General features: G+C 42.9%; 1 pseudogene; it reads left to right on the top strand.

Moving 5' to 3' along the window:
- Positions 1-884: 884 nt before the first annotated feature.
- LOC109867699 (membrane-bound transcription factor site-1 protease-like) lies at positions 885-19,577 on the top strand (annotated as a pseudogene).
- Positions 19,578-21,258: the final 1,681 nt, after the last annotated feature.

The following is a 21,258-nucleotide window of genomic DNA, read 5'->3' on the forward strand; positions in this document are numbered from 1 at the left end:
GGCTCGAACGATCAATGCATTTACAAATCCAAGCCTCTGAAATTGTGCTTTTATCTCGTTTACCAGTTGATGTGTGCAATAATGTGTTTACTTGATAGACTAGTGTTGATGACTAGTTTAAATGTAGCCAATAAATAATTTAGTGGTCCCGGGTGGCAGGTAGCCTAGTGGTTAGAGCGTTGGGCCAGTAACCATAAAGGTTGCTACATCAAATCCCTGAGCTGACAAGGTAAAAATCTGTCGTTCTGCCCCTGAACAAGGAAGTTAACCCACTGTTCCTAGGCTGTCATTGAAAATAAGAATTTGTTCTTAACTGACATACCTAGTTAAATAAATGCTGAAGGCAAAGATTCGCAGTGTATGTGATGCTCGGCATTTGATGCAACGCAGACAGGGTGGCTAGAGTAGGGGAACAGAAGAGTCATTGTCTGTTCTTATGAGTTTTGAAGCTGAGTCTTTGCCTGATAAAGTGCATTTAGGATATATAAGTTATCCTGTATGTGCCGAATACGTTAAGATGTTACAGGTGTCAAGCTTATGGGCATGTGGCAGCAGTGTGTAGGAGTGAGGGTCCAAGGTGTGAGAAATGTGCAAAAGGGCATGAGACAAAGGAATGTGTAGAATTGGGGAAAGTAGTGGAATGTGTTAATTGTAGGGGTGCCCATAGAGCTGAGGATCAGAAATGTCCCGTGCGAGGAAGGCAGGTTGAGGTTTCCAGGGTTAGAGTAGAGCAGAAGTTGTCATATGCAGAGGCAATGAAGAAAGTAGAGGAAGATGGGTTAAAGGGGAGGAGTGGTGAGAGTAGTAGAGGTATACCAGTACAGAGGGATAGGCCAAAAAGTTAAATGCGTTTCAGTAAGATTGGAATTTTAGCATTTATAGCAATGGTTATTAATGGTACTGCAGGGATGGATCAGAAGTCTCAGGAAATTGAGGTTGTGGTGGCAGATGCAGAGATGTATTTGGGTGTGCAGGACTTGACAGCAGGAGAGTTACAGGATGTGTTGAGTGGTGATGTCCAATCCCTTTAGGGTGATGGCATGAGGTAGGAATAAATACATTTAATTAGTGGAGTAGGGGGGGTGTTCATTTATTTGATATAGTTTTGAAATGAGTGAGTATAGTATTAGATGGTAGGGTATTTATTTAGTAAATTATTATATTTCAAGTAAAGTATAAGGGGGTTTGGTAATGCAACAAATTGGATGCCAACCGCCGTTAAACCTCATAAAGAAGAAGTGCAATCTGCATCCCATCCATTAGGCAGGGCTAGATAGCTCATGTCGTAGCCTGGCGTAGAGGCGTCTCTGTTGCTGCTGAATGATGATGGTTAGCTATCTGAACGTTAGTGTTCAGCGGCTGTGAAGTTATTGCTTTTGTTTGAGACCAAGCCAGCTACCAGTCTCATACAATATTATATCAAATGATTCAGGCTGGCAAATTAAAAGTGAGTATATCTGTCAACCAGGTAAATGATAATGTTAGCTAAGCTAGCTGCGTTTCACGCGACGAGAGAAACTCATATGTTGACACTGTCGGCTAGATAACTAGTTGGCTAGCTATCTAATAGCGGGCTAGCCAGTCAGTGGAATGTATTTTATCAAAATGCTTAATTAGTTAGTTAGTTGACTGGCAACAGTGAGCTGTACAGCGTCGCTCCACAAACAGCGTATTGTCGGGAACTTCAGTGCGTTTTAGCAAACGCAGCTCTGGTGAGGTAGCGGTAAGCTATGTAGAAAATATAATCACATCTCATTTAGCAGACACTTTTATTAAAAACTACTTAGTCATACGCGCATACATTTTATGGATGGTCCCGGGAATCAAGCCCACTACCCTGTCCCCTTAAGAAAAAAGATTGCAGCTGGAGTGAAGTAACGTATAATTAGTAATAGGGAGTCGACTCAAAACTGACTCCTTACCCGTCTACTCCTAAGATTCAGTATTTTTTTGCAACGGAGGGAACTATTTTCTGTAGCCTACTTCAAGAACAAACTCTTGCGTCTTTCACAGCAAAGAAAGACCGGGCTAGGGGGGAGAGAGATGGGAAGGTCACAGCCAGGCATATCGGCTACCAGGTACAGTCAGAACCGTGCATCGGTAATCAAAAATATTTACTCTTATCGCAATGCTGTATTTCGCAATTTCTGGTATTTTAATGACTCGCGCAAATTCAGTAAAGTAGGGGCTATCAATGAGTATATGCTGAGTTATTCTACACACAATACCGAATAAAATAAATTCATTGAGTTAATAAAGCTGCATACAAACATGGTCTATTTTTTGCTTTCTTGAGTAATGCAACTCCAAAATACAGGTGTTTCAGCCTAGCTCAGTACTTTCTGTAGTGGTGGGGCAGCCAGCGGACAATAAGGAGCGTAAGGGTGGTAATGTTCTCTAGTTGCGCCGTGATTTGCTCAGTGTTCCCACTCATGGGGACACTGTCAGTGCAAAATCTATGGGGAGAGCAAAAAAATTCAAGCCCCTTGGATGCTGCCAAATAGTTACATTAGAAGTGCCCATCCAAGAAGGCTCAAGGTAATTGGCCAAAGATAAAATTAAGTAAAATCATATCTACATTAGCTTTGATTGTCAACATCATGCTTTCAAAATATTAGCTGGCAAACTAGCAGTCATTATCACGAATCAAGTCGTCAATCTACTGACATCCTTTACAATCATTGTCATATGAAAAATAATTAAGAGGAATTATAGATTAAACGTATCGGTGCTCATCGGCCATTGGACATAAACATTACACAAGTTGGAAATTGCAAATTCAACAATGAGTAGTTTGGAAGGAATCAGTGGCTAACTCCAAGCATTGCAAAGCAATCACTAGCCTGCTATTCAGTGGAGTGGGTGTGGTCCCAAGTCTCAGTTTAAGGGTCTCTTTTCCAAGTTTAAAAGGATAAACATTCAACATTGGCCATGCTGTCAATCCTGCATGCCGTGCTCAAAACAACTGGAAACCACGAACTGGGAAATCTGATTTTAGTGAGTTCAAAACAACTGGGAACTCGAGAAAAAAAAAAGAGCTCCGACTGGGAAAATAAGTTTTGAACGGTCATCCAACTAGGAATTGCAAGTCAGGAACTCTGGCCTCTTTCTAGAGCTCTGACCTGAAGATCACTGACGTCATCATGATTCAACCTTGTTTTTTTCAGTTCCCAGTTGTTTTGAAAGCACCATAAGTCTAGAGAATGCCGACTTTGACCAAGTTTGATGACAGAATTTGCCCACGGCGTACCGCCACGCCACCTTCCTGTTCAAGTGAGCACATCACAACAACGTGAGTCCAAAAATGCCTTGTATGCTGCTGCATAAATTATGTAATATGCCCGGGAGATATATATACTGTCTGTAGCTAAGAAAGCAATACTAAGTGTATGTTGTGTAGTAAGCTGTTAGTAGCTCATGTGCATCACCCTAATAATTTGGTCACATATAGCCTGTTTTAGAGAATGGTAATCATTGAATAGTGTAAGAGCTTTCATTGTCTGCTTATATGCCCCTTTATTTATCCTAGGTTCTGAGTTGGTGTATAGGGAGAATACTGTAAGAACTGCCCATGTTCTGATTTCTGTTGCTGTACATTTCAAATGTGCTGAACAACCTAGCTTGCTTATTAATGTCTTAATTTAAATTACGGATTTCCTCTTATCCGCTCGACAACAGCCAGCCAGGGTTTCATTAAATAAGCTAAAGGCAATACTATTTATTGCACATTTAGGCTTAAAACCTGTTGGGGATAGGGGGCAGTATTTTCACTTTCGATGAATTGCGTGCCCATAGTGAACTGCATCCTACTCTGTCCTAGATTGCTAATATATGCATATTATTATTACTATTGGATAGGAAACACTCTGTGAAGTTTCTAAAACTGTTTGAATTATGTCTGTGAGTATAACAGAACTCATTAGGGCAGGCAATCTTCCAAACAGGAAGTGAAATTCTGAATACATGTCTAATTTCAAGTCATCGCCTATCCACTTCCAAATAAGATATGGATCTGGTAGCACTTCCTACGCCTTCCACTAGATGTCCCCATTCAGTAGAACGTGGAATGGAGCTTCTGGTGTGAACTTTGACCGAATGGGAGAGGAAATAGTCACTGTCCCGACAGAATGCAATTTTCCTGTGGCTTATTTGTCTGTGGGTGTCACCATCGTTCCATTTGGCTGCAGATGAAAACATATGCTCCGGTTGGAACGTTATTGGATATATATGAAAATAACATTCTGAAGATTGATTCTCTACTTAGTTTGACCAGTTTATTCGACCTGGAATATATCTTTTTGAAGTTTTCGTCCGAGTTCTCCTGAACCAGCGTCAGCTTTTGGGCACGTGAGCTGAAAGTGCTAGCAAATGCAGCTAATTGGACACTAGTATTGGACATTATGGAACAAAACAACGATTTATTGTGGAACTAGGACTCCTTGCACTGCATTCTGATGAAAGATCATCAAAGGTAAGAGAATATTTATGATGTAATTTCGTATTTCTTTTGACTCCAACATGGCGGAGAAATATATTTACGTCTGAGCGCTGTCTCAGATGATTGCATGGTAGGCTTTTTTCGTAATGTTTAAAAAAAATCTGACACAGCGGTTGCATTAAGAACCAGTGTATCTTTAGTCAAAGTTTATGATGACTATTTCTGTTATCTGGCGTAGCTTTCTATAATTCCTCCGGATATTTTGGAGGCATTTCTGAACATGGCGTCAATGTAAACCGAGATTTGTGGATATAAATATGCATATTATCGAACAAAACAAATGTATTGTGTAACATGTCATATGAGTGTCATCTGATGAAGATTTTCAAAAGGTTAGTGATTTATTTTATCTCTAATCCTGCTTTTGTGACTATCTTTGGCTGGGAAAAATGGCTGTGTTTTTTAAAAATTTGGTAGTGGTCTAACATAAATATATGTTGTGTTTTCGCTGTAAAACATTAAAAAAATCGGACATGATGGGTAGATGAACAAGATGTTTATCTTTCATTTGCTGTATTGGACTTGTTAATGTGTGAAAGTTAAATATTTCTAAAGAATATTTTTGAATTTCCTGTGCCACCTTTTCAGCTGAATGGGGTGGGGGGGGGGGGTATTCTGCCATGTGTACTCTCTGTTTAGGGCCAAATAGCATTCTAGTTTGCTCAGTTTGTTTTGTGTACCTCGCACGCACGCTAGCTTGCTCTTTCTTTGCTGTGAAAGACGCAAGAGTTTGTTTTCTTTAAGTAGTCTACGGAGAATAGTTTCCAACGCTGTAAAAATACTGAATCTTAAGAGTCGATTCCGCTATCTTGACATCCAGAAATGGGAGTCGACACCGGGAGTCGACGTGCAAGGAATAGAGGAATCTATTATTTTGGAGTAGACTCCCCACCACTAATCACAGGACCTGTGAGTTTGCAGAAAAACAGTAGGTTTTTAGGGATAATGTGTGCCCAAACAACCAGAAAAAACAATGAAGTCCAAAAACAGCACAAAATATCGTCATAATATATGCACAAACTCTACCAAACTTTTTCGGCTGGGAAGCATGCTAACGCCTCAACTCCTCACCTGATAAAAGAACATGAAATCACGCTTCTGCTTAATAGCCTACTGAGGCATGGAATGCAATAGTTCGAACATGTCGACCATGTCCTTTTGTGTATAACATGACATTTGTAGGCTACACCAGACAACGGCATTCATCACCGATCAAGGAGTGCCAAGCAGCAGCTGAGTACTGAGCAACAGCTACGTGAACAGCAGCTACGGCAAAAACTTCCTGCACATGCGCAGAAATCTTTATCTTTAGCCTGGCAAATTGAGTTTCCAGAAAATACAGAACCGCAGCCAATCCATTTATTGTTCTGTTTTATATATTTGTTTTTTTATTTCTATTAGTTTCAGTTTAGTTTTCAGATCCATTTTACTTGTATTTATTAAACGTTTTAGAAAAACATTTCTATTTCGTTTTTATATTATTTAGTTTCAGTTTTCGTGTTAGGAACAGAAAGTAGCCTATGCGTGGGAGGCTAGGAGACATTTGTGTTGTATATGTTTTGGGATGTAACTTCTAACAACTTGAAAACATGACTCTTGTCCCAGTTCATTTGCAAAATAGAGTTTTGACCCACAGGTAATGATTCATGCGGACAATTGTTCTAATAGGGGGATGACGTTCCCAGAGGTTTGATGTTGTTTTCTCATGTTAACACAAGTGGCTCTAGTCTAATCTGATTTAATGGACCACACACACCACACCGACTGTAGATCTACCGTTTGTTCGGCACGGTGTATTTTAGGAACCACTCGCTGGTGGACGTCTGACTAATTACATTTGGCCCTCAGTTCAGATGTGCTAAGTACTCTCGGGACGGCTAATGCTACCAGTGTGTCCAAGCCTTTACAGCCCTATTTTTAACCCAGCAGACTGTTCCCAGCCGGAGCCTGAACTAGTTGTTTGGGTCTCAGAAAGGCCCATCTGATGTGCACAGTGGGAGGGAGAGAGCTGTCCATATATTCCAGGAAAAGGCTGCCTTAGTGGTATAATGTCTCTGTCTTTGGAGGGGTCGTGGCTGAAGGGTCTATACCTCAGGACACCGAAGGGAAATTAAACCCCACCTGTCCAGGGTCTGTGATTTAGAGGGTGGGGTTTTAGGTCAGGAGCCTTATCTCAATGATGAGGGATTTTTTTCTCTTGGGGCATTACCCCAGATTTCTGGTTTCCTTGCAAGAGTGGAAGTCCAATACGTCAAAAGAGCGTTACCCATGCTTAGAGGTCCCTTTAACCACCCCATTTCAATTTTATGGTGCTTGTAACTACTGAAATTACATTGTACAATAGTTTACCCTTCCAAAACTAGGCTACATAGAATCTAAGTATACTGAAAAAAAATGCAACATGCAACAATTTCAAAGATTTTACTGAGTTACAGTTCATATAAGGAAATCAGTCAATTGAAATAAATAAAGCCCTAATCTATGGATATCACATGACTGGGCAGGAGCCCGGCTTTTCTTGTTTTAACTGATCCACATACTTTACGCTTTGTCATATGGACTGTCCCCATATCCCACGTGTGTGTCAAGTCATATAGCTGCCCTCCGGTGATGTTTTCCTTTGTTTGATCACCCCCACCCCCCCACCCCCAAGTCTATCCCCCTGGTAAACTCACCATGTTCTTGTCCCTTACTTTAAACCGTGTCATGAAACTGTTCGATATCACATGTCTACTCACCAAACTGCCATCATATACACAGACTCCTTTCAGTCAAAGGTAAATTGGTGCTTATTTTATTTCTGCTACACAGTAGCTTTAGTTTGGTCACTGTGCTTTTGTTTCAGTGCTCTGTTCTGTCAATGTGTTTGGACGTTTAGCAGGGATCATATATCATGCAGCACCTACCTCCTAACCAGAAGCGGGGCAGCTCCAGAGCACTGTGTGTGCCCGGGGGTTGGTAGAAACTCCTCTCAGGACCTGGGTTGGAATGAGAGTGCTGTGTCTGGGCACATTGGAGCCCCCTCCACCCCAGAGCCCTAAATAGTTGTCCTCCTCCCACCACCTAGTCTGCATCTGTAGTGCAGGAATCACTCACCACCACAATGACCATGCTGCACTACAAACCAACACCAGTACCACTAACTGCCACCAATTTAAACATGATGTAATGAACTTGATGAACTTGATGGAAGGGGAGTGCACTTAAAATCACAGTGCTCTCCTTGCGTGATGCGAGTTGATGAACTATTTCATAGTTTTCAGTGATGTTTTATTCTATTGACATTAACCAGACTAAAGTTAACCTGTGGAGATGACCTGGATCCATTTAGAGGTGGTAATAATTATGAGTAGACAGTGGGGGTATCATAATCTGTAGGAGTGACTGTAGGAGAATAGAGTGTAATATAATTACACTTCATAGTGGAGACATCAGCAGCTCTGTCAGTGTCACTGAAGACTTACTGCAATAGGGCCATTTCACATGATTATATCAGTGGTGCTTGTTAGTCACCCACCATCATCTCCTATATCTTGTCTCTGAATATTGTAATGGTCTAGTCACGGAGTGCTGTTTCATTTGGAACCCAATCAAGTTCAATGAGCTCATGTATTCTTCATGATAAACTAAATTCAGTAGCTCGTTAACATGCAGATTATTTTAAATGAGAACAAAAGAGGTTACTTCACTGTATGCGGAATAGAGAGATTTCATATCACTTTGGGGAGCTATCAATTTCTCTCTTGTGCACGCACCACCAATGTATGACTGAATGTTTGTTTTTCACTTATGGCTTTTTCAGCAACGATTGTTCTTGACGTTTTACTCTCTTGTCATCCCTGCCTGTCAGCGCCGGACCCCGGGGAACCCTGCAACAATGACACCCGCTGGACCCAGAAGTGTCAGTCGTCCCGGCCGCTGCACCGGACTAGCCTGTCTCTGGTCTCGGGCTTCTGGCACGCCACGGGCCACCACTCCAGCCGGAGGCTACTGAGAGCCATCCCCCGACACGTGGCCCAGATACTGCAGGCTGATGTCCTCTGGCAAATGGGACACACCGGTGAGGACAGACAGCAGGGGGCACTGTGTCTGTCTGGTTAATAACAGGTTGTGTGTAAACAGTTGAATGGGTGTGTTTGTAGTTGTTTACATTAACGTGTCTTGTGTACATTTATTTGCTGGTTGATTCTAGCTGTCCGTATTCTCTGTGTAGGTTCGGGGGTGAAGGTGGCTGTTTTTGACACAGCACTCATCGAAAAACATCCACATTTTAAAAATGTGAAGGAGAGATCCAACTGGACCAATGAAAAGACACTTGATGATGGTAGGATCATGGGTACTAAGTGAACTCTGTCCTCTCCTTGTGCTTTAGTAATGTGATCTGTTTCTGTGCTGTGGCCATTGACACAAAGTTTGGCCTCGTTCTTCTCTCTCCAGGGCTGGGACATGGTACTTTTGTGGCAGGGGTCATTGCCAGCATGCGAGAGTGCCAGGGCTTTGCCCCTGACTCTGAGCTTCAGAGTGTTCACCCAACAATCAGGTCTCCTACACCTCTTGGTTCCTGGATGCCTTTAACTATGCCATTCTGAAGAAGATTGAGGTCTTAAACCTCAGCGTTGTTGATAAGGTGAATAATAAAGAATCCCAAAAGCATTTAGTTTCTTTTGCTGAAAATGTGTGTTTGTGTGTGCCAGGTTTGGGAGCTGACTGCTAACAGAGTGATCATGGTCTCTACCATTGGGAATGCTGGACCACTATATGGGTGTGTTCTGACACCGAGAGGAGGTGTGGTGGTCAAAAGGGCGTAGCATTGATTATTACAAGATACAGATTTGTTTAAAGGAAAGCCAAGATGAAAATGTATGTAAAATAATAATTACAATTCCATATGTATCCTAGCACCCTGAACAATCCAGCAGATCAGATGGATGTGATTGGGGTCGGTGGGATAGATTTTGAGGACAACGTTGCCAGGTTCTCCTCACGGGGGATGACTACATGGGTACGTCTCAATCCCAGCATAACCCTGAATAACCTCTCAAATGTCTATCTCGGTGTACTCTTACCTTTCACAGTAATAGGAAACTGAACTCTGTTTCCCAGCCTACCTGTTATCAGTTCCACACTAGACATCTAACCCTGTGATCTGCAGCCCCCGTCTCTGAAACTGAGATAGAGGAATTGGATGTGTTCAGACCGTATGGCAGCATATGGCACTCCATAACCTTTTTTTTCTTCTGTGGGACATATAAATGAGGAATGCAAACATGGTCATATCTCAGTTTACTTACAGTGCTGCCTACTCCTGATCATTCGTTTTTCAAATAATATGAGCAAAATATATTTTGCTTTGTCTGGGACTCTAAACCAGACAAGATAAAGCATGCCCATCTATTTAATGAATATGAACTAGGTGGGTTGAGATTATTAAATATAAAAAGCACTAAACCTTAATCTAAAAGTTTCAAATAGTCAAGTAGATGACTAAAAAAAGCTCATCCATTGTTTAAAATGTGCCTTTATGCCTTTGTGCAGATTGCCATGTCTCATTTTCGATTAATTGAAAATTAAACCTTTTTCAAACGAGCATTGCAGAGCTGGTTTCAATATCACCCCTCTGAAAAGATAGAACAAATGTTTGGTTGAACTCAAATGTGCTGGTTGATCAAAGTGCTGTATTTATGGAAAATATGTTTTAAAGCTTTCTTTAAAAAAAAAATGATATTGAAAATTGGAGTAAGTAACTCTTTCATGGAGTTATTAGAATTGTAAGGGATGGTCTGCTCAAGATTACAACCAATTGATGACAGCATTACCTGGTAGGGATCTGGTCTGTCCAATATTAAGGATCAAAACTGGCAGAAGAATAAAAATAGGAAAGTATACCAGTTTCATTTGAGGACCAGGATGTTGCCAGCTGTGCCATACAGATTGCAAAATAATATTTTTGATGTAGCTATTCCATGATACAGAATGTATGAAACAACGTAAGATTCAAGACTTTGTGCTTTTCAGCTAAAATTATTGTACAGAATTCTTGCTACCAACAAAATGTTGAACATTTGGGGCATATCATCACAGCTCTGCAGATTTTGTTGTGAAGATACAGAATCAATAGATTTATGGTCTTGCACTCAGGTAGACTGTTTCTGGTCTGTATTGGTAATTGACCCTGGAAATAGCTTTGGGAGATCTGGAGAGACCTGGTCAGTCAAATACCAATATACTAATACTCTATTTCATTTTACTCCCTTTTTTCTCCCCAATTTCGTGATATCCAATTGGTAGTTAGTCTTGTCCCATTGCTGCAGCTCCTGTACAGACTCGGGAGAGGAGAAGGTCGAAAGCCAGGCATCCTCCGAAACACAACCCTACCAAGCTGCACTGCTTCTTGACACACTGCTCACTTAAGCCACACCAATGTGTCAGAGGAAACACCGTACATGCACCTGGTCCGCTAAAAGGGGTCGCTAGAGCGTGATGGAACAAGGACACCCCGGTCGGCCAAACCCTCCCCTAACCCGGACGACGCTGGGCCAATTGTGCACCGCCTCATGGGTCTCCTGGTCACGGCTAGCTCTGACGACCCTCCCAACTCCGCCCACCGGCATCCTAATAAGGAAACAAGAACAAAGAGAATACGGCAGACAGGGTGGGATGTCGTCACAACCTCTACCTTAACAGGTGAAATTATGTTCATGTGTGAGAAAAAGTCTCTTGTTCCTTGCCTGGCTGTCTACACCTGGCCCCTCCCTCCCGCATGCTCTTCACACTCCCACACTTTCTCCACAACACATACACAATATTTTATTCATGGTCAAACTTTGCTTTATGAGAGAGATGATGCTGCTTTTTCTTTGAGCAGAATAACTTCAGAACATACTCTAACAAGAAGTGGCTGCTGCATTAAATAACAGAGGCATTATTAGTGTCCCAGGCCAGCTCATAGCCTGTGGCAAAAATGAGGGGACACGAACAACAGATATAGGCCAATCAAAAAGGTTATTTATTTTAAAACAAAGAAAAAGGAATGAGGTGTGAAAGTATCATAATGTAGGGTGTATGTAAAGTGCAGGGTTGCGTGAATCTTTGTGTGTGAATGACTGAGTGAAAACTACAAACTACAAAGGAACAAACAAAACAGGATCATACCTGGAGGAACAAAGTGAGAGAGACGAGTGGTTAGTGAAGCAGTTTAAATAACCTGAGCCCAGGTGGCTCCAATTACTAACGACCCTCCTCTGCCTGCAGGAGGAACTGCCCCTGCAATGCAGAGGGGCCGTGACATTAGTTTCTACTGAAATGCTGAAATATGGCTAATGGTGAACATTCTTCTATAGTCTGCCAGCAGTTCACTCAATTTATTTGGTTCAATAATTACCATTACAACACATCTCAATGGGTTGTCATACATCTTGTCTGTAAACATTATGCTACAGTCTGGTGTATAAGCCTAGTAGCATTAAAGCATTTGATAAGTTAGTCTACTTGTCCTGCAGTTTCTGAAGGAGACAGCTTACCCAGCAGCATTTCTTTAATAGTCCATGAACACCTCATTCGCAGTGTTAGTGACAGACTAAGAGTTATCGGCTGAATTGAAACAATTGTTTTCAGGTTCAAGATGCAGTTACAATTTAACAGAAAGACTGTTTGTGTAAGTGGTCTGATGATGCTGTTTTTTCCTGTGGACCCTTTGGGATAAATGAAATCGATAGATATCCTTCACTTCAAAACAACAAGGACACAGACATTTAACAGAATCATTCTACTTTCCATCCAGGGAAGGAGCTGGCACACTTTCACTTTTATCTCCACTTATGTTTGTCTGTCCAGACTGAGTTTAATTCTCACGTCTCAAATGGGTTTATTATACCTAAATCTCTGTCTGTCTGTTTCTAAAACCTCATCCCTCTCTTTCTCATAGCAAGCTGTTGAGTCCAATGGAAGCTCTGCTTTTTTCCCCTCATCTTTATTGATCATTGAAACATAATGCAAAGTTAATGTAATAGTTGTTAACCCAGCTGTGTCCCTCCTACAGCACGGTGTTGAACAGAGAGCTGGTGAACCCAGCCAGTATGAAGCAGGCTCTGATTGCCTCAGCACGGAGGCTCTCTGGAGTCAACATGTTTGAACAGGGCCACGGAAAACTGGACCTTATCAGAGCCTACCAGATCCTCAACCGCCACAAACCCCAGGCCAGGTACTGCACACACTCCGCACACTCATCATACACTTTCCTTTACATAGTATTCACTTTGTTATATGTTCAGTCTTTTAAATTCTTGAAAGGTTCTAGCAATGTCCAGCAGTCCTCTTTCAAAACTCTGACCTGATCCTGTTTGTCTTTAGTCTCAGTGTCCCTACATGTGGCCTTACTGCTCCCAACCCATCTACTACGGTGGCATGCCCACCATCGTCAACGTCACCATCCTCAATGGCATGGGTGTGACGGGGAGGATTTTGGACAAGGTACTTTTGTATTGAAGGCTTTAGGTTTCATGTCAAACATAAATAATATAAATGGATCTGACATGCTGTGTTTTTTGTTGTTGTGTCATCCTCCCGTTTGTTGACATTTTCCTTTCTTGTGCTCTCCAGCCCATCTGGCAGCCTTACCTACCACAGAATGGTGACCACATTGATGTGGCAGTCTCCTATTCGCCAGTCCTCTGGCCCTGGGCTGGAGACCTGGCAGACTCCATATCTGTCGCCAAGAAATCTGCATCATGGGCGGGGATTGCCCAGGGTCATGTGATGGTGACCGTGTCTTCGCCTGTTGGGAATAATGTGAGTAATAACCAGGATATGTTTCGCGTAGTTACCATATCTCACCATTCACTTTTTAAATTTGTTGTTATTTCTGTAATCTCACACTGCCATCCTCTAATGTAGATTTATAACCAGAGAGCACAATATTTACATACTACTGTTAGTTAGCAAGCTACCTACTAGCAAAGTAGCTTGCTGTATCCTGGGTCAATGGTTCAATGTCCTGACCCTCAATGGCCTGACCCTCAATGTTATCTAATTCCTCAGTCTGAGGTGGATGGGGAGATGACCTCTATGGTTAAATTGCCAGTCAAGGTGAAGATAGTGCCCACTCCTCCTGGTAGTAAGAGGGTTCTGTGGGACCAGTACCACAACCTGCGCTATCTGCCTGGCTACTTCCCACGAGATAACCTGCGCATGAAGAATGACCCACTGTACTGGTGAGTTCTTTGGGCAACTATTTAGCTCTGTATCACTGTTTAGTTTTAAGAGAGAAGATTAGGCTGTTTGGGGTCATTGCAGTGCAACTCTTAAAACGTGCCTATAGAGGGTGCCATATAAGAGCAAGCCAGACCTTTTTCCCCTTTACAATCATTGCTTTTTTTTGTGATTGTTGTCTTGTTATTGACTTTGTCTGAATAATTTTTAGGAATGGAGATCACATTCACACCAACTTCAGGGACATGTACCAGCACCTGAGGAGCATGGGTTATTTTGTGGAGGTTCTGGGTGCACCCATCACCTGCTTTGATGCTAGTCAATATGGTGGCTGTCTTTGTCAGTTGATTGTCATCTAACATATTTTAGAGTGGGATATGGGGAGCAGCACATGAATGAATGGCTTATCATACTGTCATTGCTTACAGCAAAAGTTCCAGTGCCTCCCATGCATAGCAGAGCTTGTTTTTCTGTATCTGGTCTCGGCCTGACATTTCCTGTGTGTGTTTAGGGACATTGATGATGGTGGACAGTGAAGAGGAGTACTTTCCAGAGGAGATAACCAAGCTGCGGCGAGACATTGATTGTCTTTCATCAAGGGACTGTCTCTCGTCTTCAGTGACTGGTACAACATTTCTGTCACGAGGAAAGTCAAGTTCTACGATGAAAACACCAGGTAGGTATTATAACCCCACTTTGTATCTTCTCTGAATCTCTCGTCCTAAAGTCCTCATTAAAACATCAAAGGACAGACAGGGCGTCAAGCCTCCGCATAGCCTGTGTCAATAGGGCATGGCGGTAGCTTCGAGGTTAGAGGAGTGGGACACCAACCAGAGGGTTGCCGGTTCGAATGCCAGTGCTGATGGGGTGTAAAATCAGGCGCGAGAAAGCCGTCAATCTCAGGAGTCACCTACTGCCGAGGAACTAAACCAGGCGTTCATTTCCTTAATGCACACAGTTTTTGCTTAATAAAAATGTTAGACTACCACACTTTATTGTGATTTAGTAGGACCAGTATAAACATAATAAGAAATCCATCGCAGATCTGACTTGCAAAGACTAGGCTGCCTTATCATATACCCCAGATTTCTCGCTTCAGAGCTGTCTATGGTAACCTCAAACAATTAATTTAGACGCAGCGTTTATTTGAAACGGGTGTTTATTTGCTGAAATGTGTGCCGATGCCCAGCATATTAACATAGACATGACATCAGTCAAAACAAGACATGGTATCAATAACGAGACGAGCTGTCATTGTTGCTAGCTATCTGTCCATCCAGAATCATAGCAACACACTGCCCCATCAATGCATGCACATCGTTTTCGTGACGTCAGCTAACCCATCTGTTTTAGAATTGGCCTTTCATTTATATCCCCTCTCATTGGTTTAATATGTTCTCCTCAGGCAATGGTGGATGCCAGACACAGGGGGCGCCAACGTGCCAGCTCTGAATGATCTGATCTCTGTATGGGGGATGGCCTTCAGTGATGGGCACTATGAGGGAGACTTCACCATGGCAGACCACGACAGTAAGAACACACGCTCTCACACACCCTCATTTACTCGCTGTGTCACTCATTTGTGTGTAAATCTAGAAAATGAATCAAGGTGAGATGGATTAATAAATCTTATATTATTTAGTGTAATGTTTAAACTCGTCTGTCTCCTCAGTGTACTATGCATCAGGCTGCAGTATTGCAAAGTTTCCAGGACATGGGATTGTGATTGCCAAGACCCTAAAGGATCAAGGTATTGCAAACACCCACTTCCACCTGACAGCTGTTACCATGGAGATGTGCTGTATATTCTTGTGTTTCTCTCCTTTCTCTTGTCTTTCTCACATATTCACCCCCCCTCTTTCTTTTTCTTCCTAAGTGCTGGAGGTCTTGAAGCAGGAGACTGCGATTGTGGAGGGTGTTCCCATACTGGGAATGTACCAAACACTGTCTGAAGGGGGAGGTCGGATAGCCCTTTACGGAGACTCAAACTGTATAGATGACAGTCAGAAAGAAAGGTAGAGACCCTACCTGCATTTTCAGATATCTAAAACCATATCTGAGAAACTGTCAGTTATTGAAAATGTAATGATTTAAACTTCTCTGAAATGATCAATTGGTGTGGTTTTTACTGTTGTGTCCCCCCCCCCCCAATAGATTGTTTCTGGCTACTGGATGCTCTCCTGCAGTACACCTCCTACAGCATGACACCTCCCAGTCTCACCAACTCCAAGAGCAGGGTGGCTCCTCCCGCTGGCTCTGACCACCCACTGCCAGAGAGACTGGAGGGTAAGACAAAACATATCCAGCTCAGCACTTGTTTCAGCTTTACACACTTAGTAGCTATCCTCCTCCAGGGTAATCATCTATATCGGTATTCAAGGGTATTGGAGGCTCACCTGGGAGACCCAAAGCCACTCCCACTCCCTGCCTGCCCTCACCTGTCATGGTCCAAGCCACAGCCACTTAACGAAACGGCACCCAGGTGTGTGCCGATTCTCTAAACCATGTAACAATGCCCCCTACCCCTGAAGTGTTATTCCATTGTTAATTTCCATCTCCTGCATTTCCTTTCATTTTCTATCAAACACATGGGGAGATTATTTTGAATACACTCAACTGTTAATCTCCTCCATATTGATAAGTAACAGTGTCGTAATGTGCATCCATGCCTTTCTTACACAGTAACATATGGAAGCACCAGAAGCTGCTATCTATTGACATGGACAAAGTGGTGCTGCCCAACAGACCTCAGAAACTACAGACCTCAGGTCCGGCCTCTGTCTCCTGGGGAGAGTGGAGCCTGGGACATCCCTGGAGGTGAGAATACATACCGAGTAGCATTATCACCAGCTCAACAGCACATGTTTCAGAGGTACTGTGTTCTGAGTCAGTTTGTAAAATGCACACAAACTGTTTGAATATCTAAGAGATCTGTTTTTTTGTCTAGTCGTTGTCCATTTTGACAATTCTAATGTGCTGCTTCCTGCCTCCAGAGTTACTAAGTGACCCGTGTCATCTCCCCAGGTATAATGCCAGGACGCTACAACCAGGAAGTGGGCCAGACCATCCCCATTTTTGCCTTCCTGGGAGCCATGGTTGTGCTGTCCTTCTTTGTGGTGCAGCTCACCAAAAGCAAGCCCAAACGACGGAAACCCAGAGTCAAACGTCCAACTTACTTTCAGCAGCAGCAACAACAACTGGCACCAGCACCAACAGGCAAGAACCCCACAGTGTGAGGCTGCCTTCCCAACCACCACAGACTATTAAGCCAAAGTACACAAGGCCCTGAACTCTAAGACTATGCTGAGATGTTGAGACCGTGTGTGCTTCTGCCTTTGAGTTGGGACTGTTGGAGAAGATTCATAGGCAGGTTGTTTGACTTTGAAATATGCAGCCTACAAACCCAGTCAATGTTTTCCATAGGATCTTGCCTCCACTCTTCAAAGGGGCTTTTCTTTCCACTGACCAAATGGAGTTTGTTTGAAATGTCTGTCCACTTTTTGTATTTATTGAATCTGCATCGTCCCCCGATTGGCCTCATCTTCCCTGTGTTCTTTTAAAGTCAGATTAATTGGACAATTGATGTACTGATATCCTTATTTAATACTTCATGTTCAGGCGATTATGGGTTGCTTAATTGGTTGTCTTGTTTGTTTTTTATATTTTGTATAATGAGCTCTGGTGAGGCATTCTAATACCCATCATGATTTAACGGTTAATGGAGTAGCATTGGCAAACTTTTCAAATGAATTATGAAGTGTAAGCCTTGGTTCTCTTGTTTATTTTTGTAATGTTCGGCATTCAGAAAATTAACAGTTGGGAAATCTGTGTTAAAGTATGTTGAGGAAAGCTACGACATGCAAGACCTTAATCTAAATTTATCCAAAGTTTAAGTGTTCTAATGTCAATGACTCACACCTCTCATCTATATACTGCCCCATCCCAAATGGCATGTGAATGATAGGCAGCATCTGAATTGATTAAATTATATTGTTTATCTTTCCCATTCATTTGGCATTGAGCCATGTAGCTGGGTGCCTCGATGGATCTACACAAGAGATGGCTGTGGACATGGACCCATCTTCACAATAAACCACTTGAGGCCTGAAAGTGGTTTAAGTGTGCTATCAACATATTTGTGGCAACTGAAGATCAGTTTTAACAGCATCTGAAATGTAATCTTCAGCTAAAACAAGATGAATGGCCTTGTCATGATCTGTCAGCATGAGTGAGTGGTTTACAATACCTCTTGGTAAAATAGCTGTCATCCTAAGTGGCTACATTCTTGATCAATGATCAAATATTTTACCTCAAAGTAAGTCATGGTCAAACAGTTTTCTAAGGACATCTCTTGCATTCATGTACTTTGGTGTTTGAAACTCTGTTTCCCACACAGTGTCATTGTTATATATGAAAAGAGTGAATGCACCTGTTGGGATTTTCTACAGAACTGCATTTTTATAAGTGGTTCACATATCAGAATAACCTCGGTAGTGTAATCCCATACCAGAGATGCTAAAACTCCCCATCCCACTATTCTGTCTCAAATTCCATCAGAGCTGTCTGAGGATCAGTTGCCTTGTCGCCCATTCAGTCGCGTCCTTGGTTGTGAAGTAGACTAATTCCATTAAAGGTGATGGGGGCCAGGCGGTCCTGCTAAATCCCCAGCTTGATCCACTTTTAATGGGGGAGAATAGCCTGTGAAAATGTCACTGGTCCCTCTCGGATGACAGCCCACAATGGATGCTAATTACCTGGAGAACATGGGAACTGACCCTGTGATCTGTGGTTGAATGGATTTAAAAAAATCTTGTGTGAAATCACATGCCCTCTTTTCCCTTGGAAAGTTCCCAGCAGCCAGGAAAAGTAGCCAACGATTTCCCCTGCTGACATCTCCGAATATGACAGTCAGCAAATTCATACCTACAGGCTTCACCACCACAGACCTGAAGGGTATTCTATGATTGAAGCCAGATATACTCCGGGTTTTCTAAAGCTAGTCAGCATCAGGTATCTTCACATTCCAGCTCAGGCTTCAGCTGTTCTATGACGAGGGTATTGCTCGTATGACTGCCGCTAACTCTAGCAAGCTTGTAACTGCGTGCATGTTGAACGACAAACTCTTCATTGAGACAATGCTGACACATCAAAACGGGCAAGGCAGTGCCACATTTTCATTATTGCCAAAATGAAAAATTATCTAGCAAATTCAGCAGACTATGGTGTGAAAAAGGCTATTAGAAGTGCTGCAGTTTAACCTTGCTTGAGTTAGCGGCAGCTGCATTATCAATATCCACCTTCGTAGTATTGATGAAGCTTGAACGTGAAGTTAACTGAAGCTTGCAAAATGTATAAAAGCTTGAGTAGATCTAGCTTCAATCGTAACATACCCCTCTGGTTGGGAGGGACCTCGGCCCTAGTGATGTACTAGGCCATCCGCTCTCCGTACCACCCTCTGTATCGCTTTGCAGTCATGAGCAGTGCAGTTGCCATACCAAGCGGTGATGCAGCCGGTCAAGATGCTCTCAATGATGCAGCTGTAGAACTTTGAGGATTTGAGGGCCCATCCCAAATATTTTGCGCCTCCTGAGGGGGAAGAGACACGGTCGTGCACTCTTCAAGGGTGTGTGGATCATGTTAAGTCCTTAGTGATGACCATGTTAATTAAGTCCTTGTGATATATATATACCCACTTATAAATGCCTCACGTGTTACGTCAATGTTTTTAAACAACCTAAATGTATACTGTATAGCCTCAAGACATGGTTAAAATTATACATTTGATATCATGGATGGTCAGTGCTTGCATCCATAGCTCTATGAATTTGAGACTGGTTACATAGTTAAATAAAGGTGTTATGAAAACTTGAAATTGCATCTGTAAAGGTTTGTGCACTGTTGCGCCTTCTTCACCACACTGTCTGTGTGGGTGGGCCTTTTCAGTTGGTCTGTGATGTGTACGCAGAGGCTCTTTAATTTTCAACCTACACTGCTGTCCTGTCGATGTGGATAGGGGCGTGCTCCCTCTGCTGTTTCCTGAAGTCCAAGATCATCACCTTTGTTTTGTTGACATTGAGTGAGGTTGTTCTCCTGACACCACACTCTGAGTGTCCTCACCTCCTCCCTGTAGGCTGTCTCGTTGGTAATCATGCCCACTACTGTTGTGTCGTCTGCAAACTTGATGACTGAGTTGGAGGCGTGCATGTCCACGCAGTCATGGTTGAAGAGGGAGTACATGAGGGGGCTGAGCACGCACCCTTGTGGGGCCCCAGTGTTGAGGATCAGCGAAGTGGAGATGTTGTTTCTTACCTTCACCACCTGGGGGCGGCCTGTCAAAGTTCAAGACCCAATTGCACAGGGCGGGGTTGAGACCCAATGCCTCAAGCTTAATGATGAGCTTGGATGGTACTATGGTGTTTAATGCTGAGCTGTAGTCAATGAACAGCATTCTTACATAGGTATTCCTCTTGTCCAGATGGGATAGGGCAGTGTGATTGCGATTGCATCATCTGTGGACCTGTATGCAAACTGAAGTAGGTCTAGGGTGGCAGGTAAGGTGATATGATCCTTGACGAGTCTCTCAAAACACTTCATCATGACAGAAGTGAGTGCTATGGGGCCATTTTGTTCAGTTATCTTTGCCTTCTTGGGTACAGGAACAATGTTGGCCATCCTGAAGCATGTGGGGACAGCAGACTGGGATAGGGAGTGATTGAATATGTCCATAAACACACCAACCAGCTGAGAGTGGACCCAGTGTGGTTGTCTGCTGCAATAGCCCATCCGTGACAAGGACCGATGAGTTGTGCGATCCGAGATGTCATTCTGCACACCACTGTTGTACTGAACCGTTATTTGCCCATTTGTGACCTGCCTGTTAGCTTGCACGGTTCTGGCCATTCTCCTTAGACCTCTCTCATCAACAAGCCGTTTTCACCCACAGGACTGCCGCTGACTGGATGTTTGTCGCACCATTCTCAGTAAACCCTAGACACTGTGGTGCGTGAAGAGCCCAGGAGGCCGCGTGTTTCTGAGAAACTGGAACCGCTGATCATACCACACTCAAAGTCGCTCAGATCACTGTTTTGCCCATTCTAACATTCAGTTGAACAGTAACGTCCACGTGACTCGCTATCTGTAGCGGCAAACCATTTTCGTGAACGGAATAAACTGGCCAGAGTATCTCTCGATCAAACACACACACAGTTCATTCACTCAGCCCTATCCAGTGGACATGATGTTCTCAAGGTCCTGTATTACCGCCTCTTACAACACCCTGATGCTGTACCTTACTCTGCTGAGACAATATGACTCTAGAACAGTTTTACAATATTTTAAATGGAATGAATGCTCAACAGTGATTATCCATCTCAATTCAATGGGGATTTATTGGTACGGGAAACATATGATAATATTGCCAAAGCAAGTGGAATAAATAAACTCAAATGAACAGTTAAATCTCCCTCTATATATTTCTCTGTCTTGACCATCCTCACAGTCCACTCACAGATGGTATGTAGGCTGGTTGATTACACCTGCAGGTCTGTTTGAGG

Source organism: Oncorhynchus kisutch, linkage group LG22 (genome assembly GCF_002021735.2).
Source record: "Oncorhynchus kisutch isolate 150728-3 linkage group LG22, Okis_V2, whole genome shotgun sequence".
NCBI lineage: Eukaryota > Metazoa > Chordata > Actinopteri > Salmoniformes > Salmonidae > Oncorhynchus > Oncorhynchus kisutch.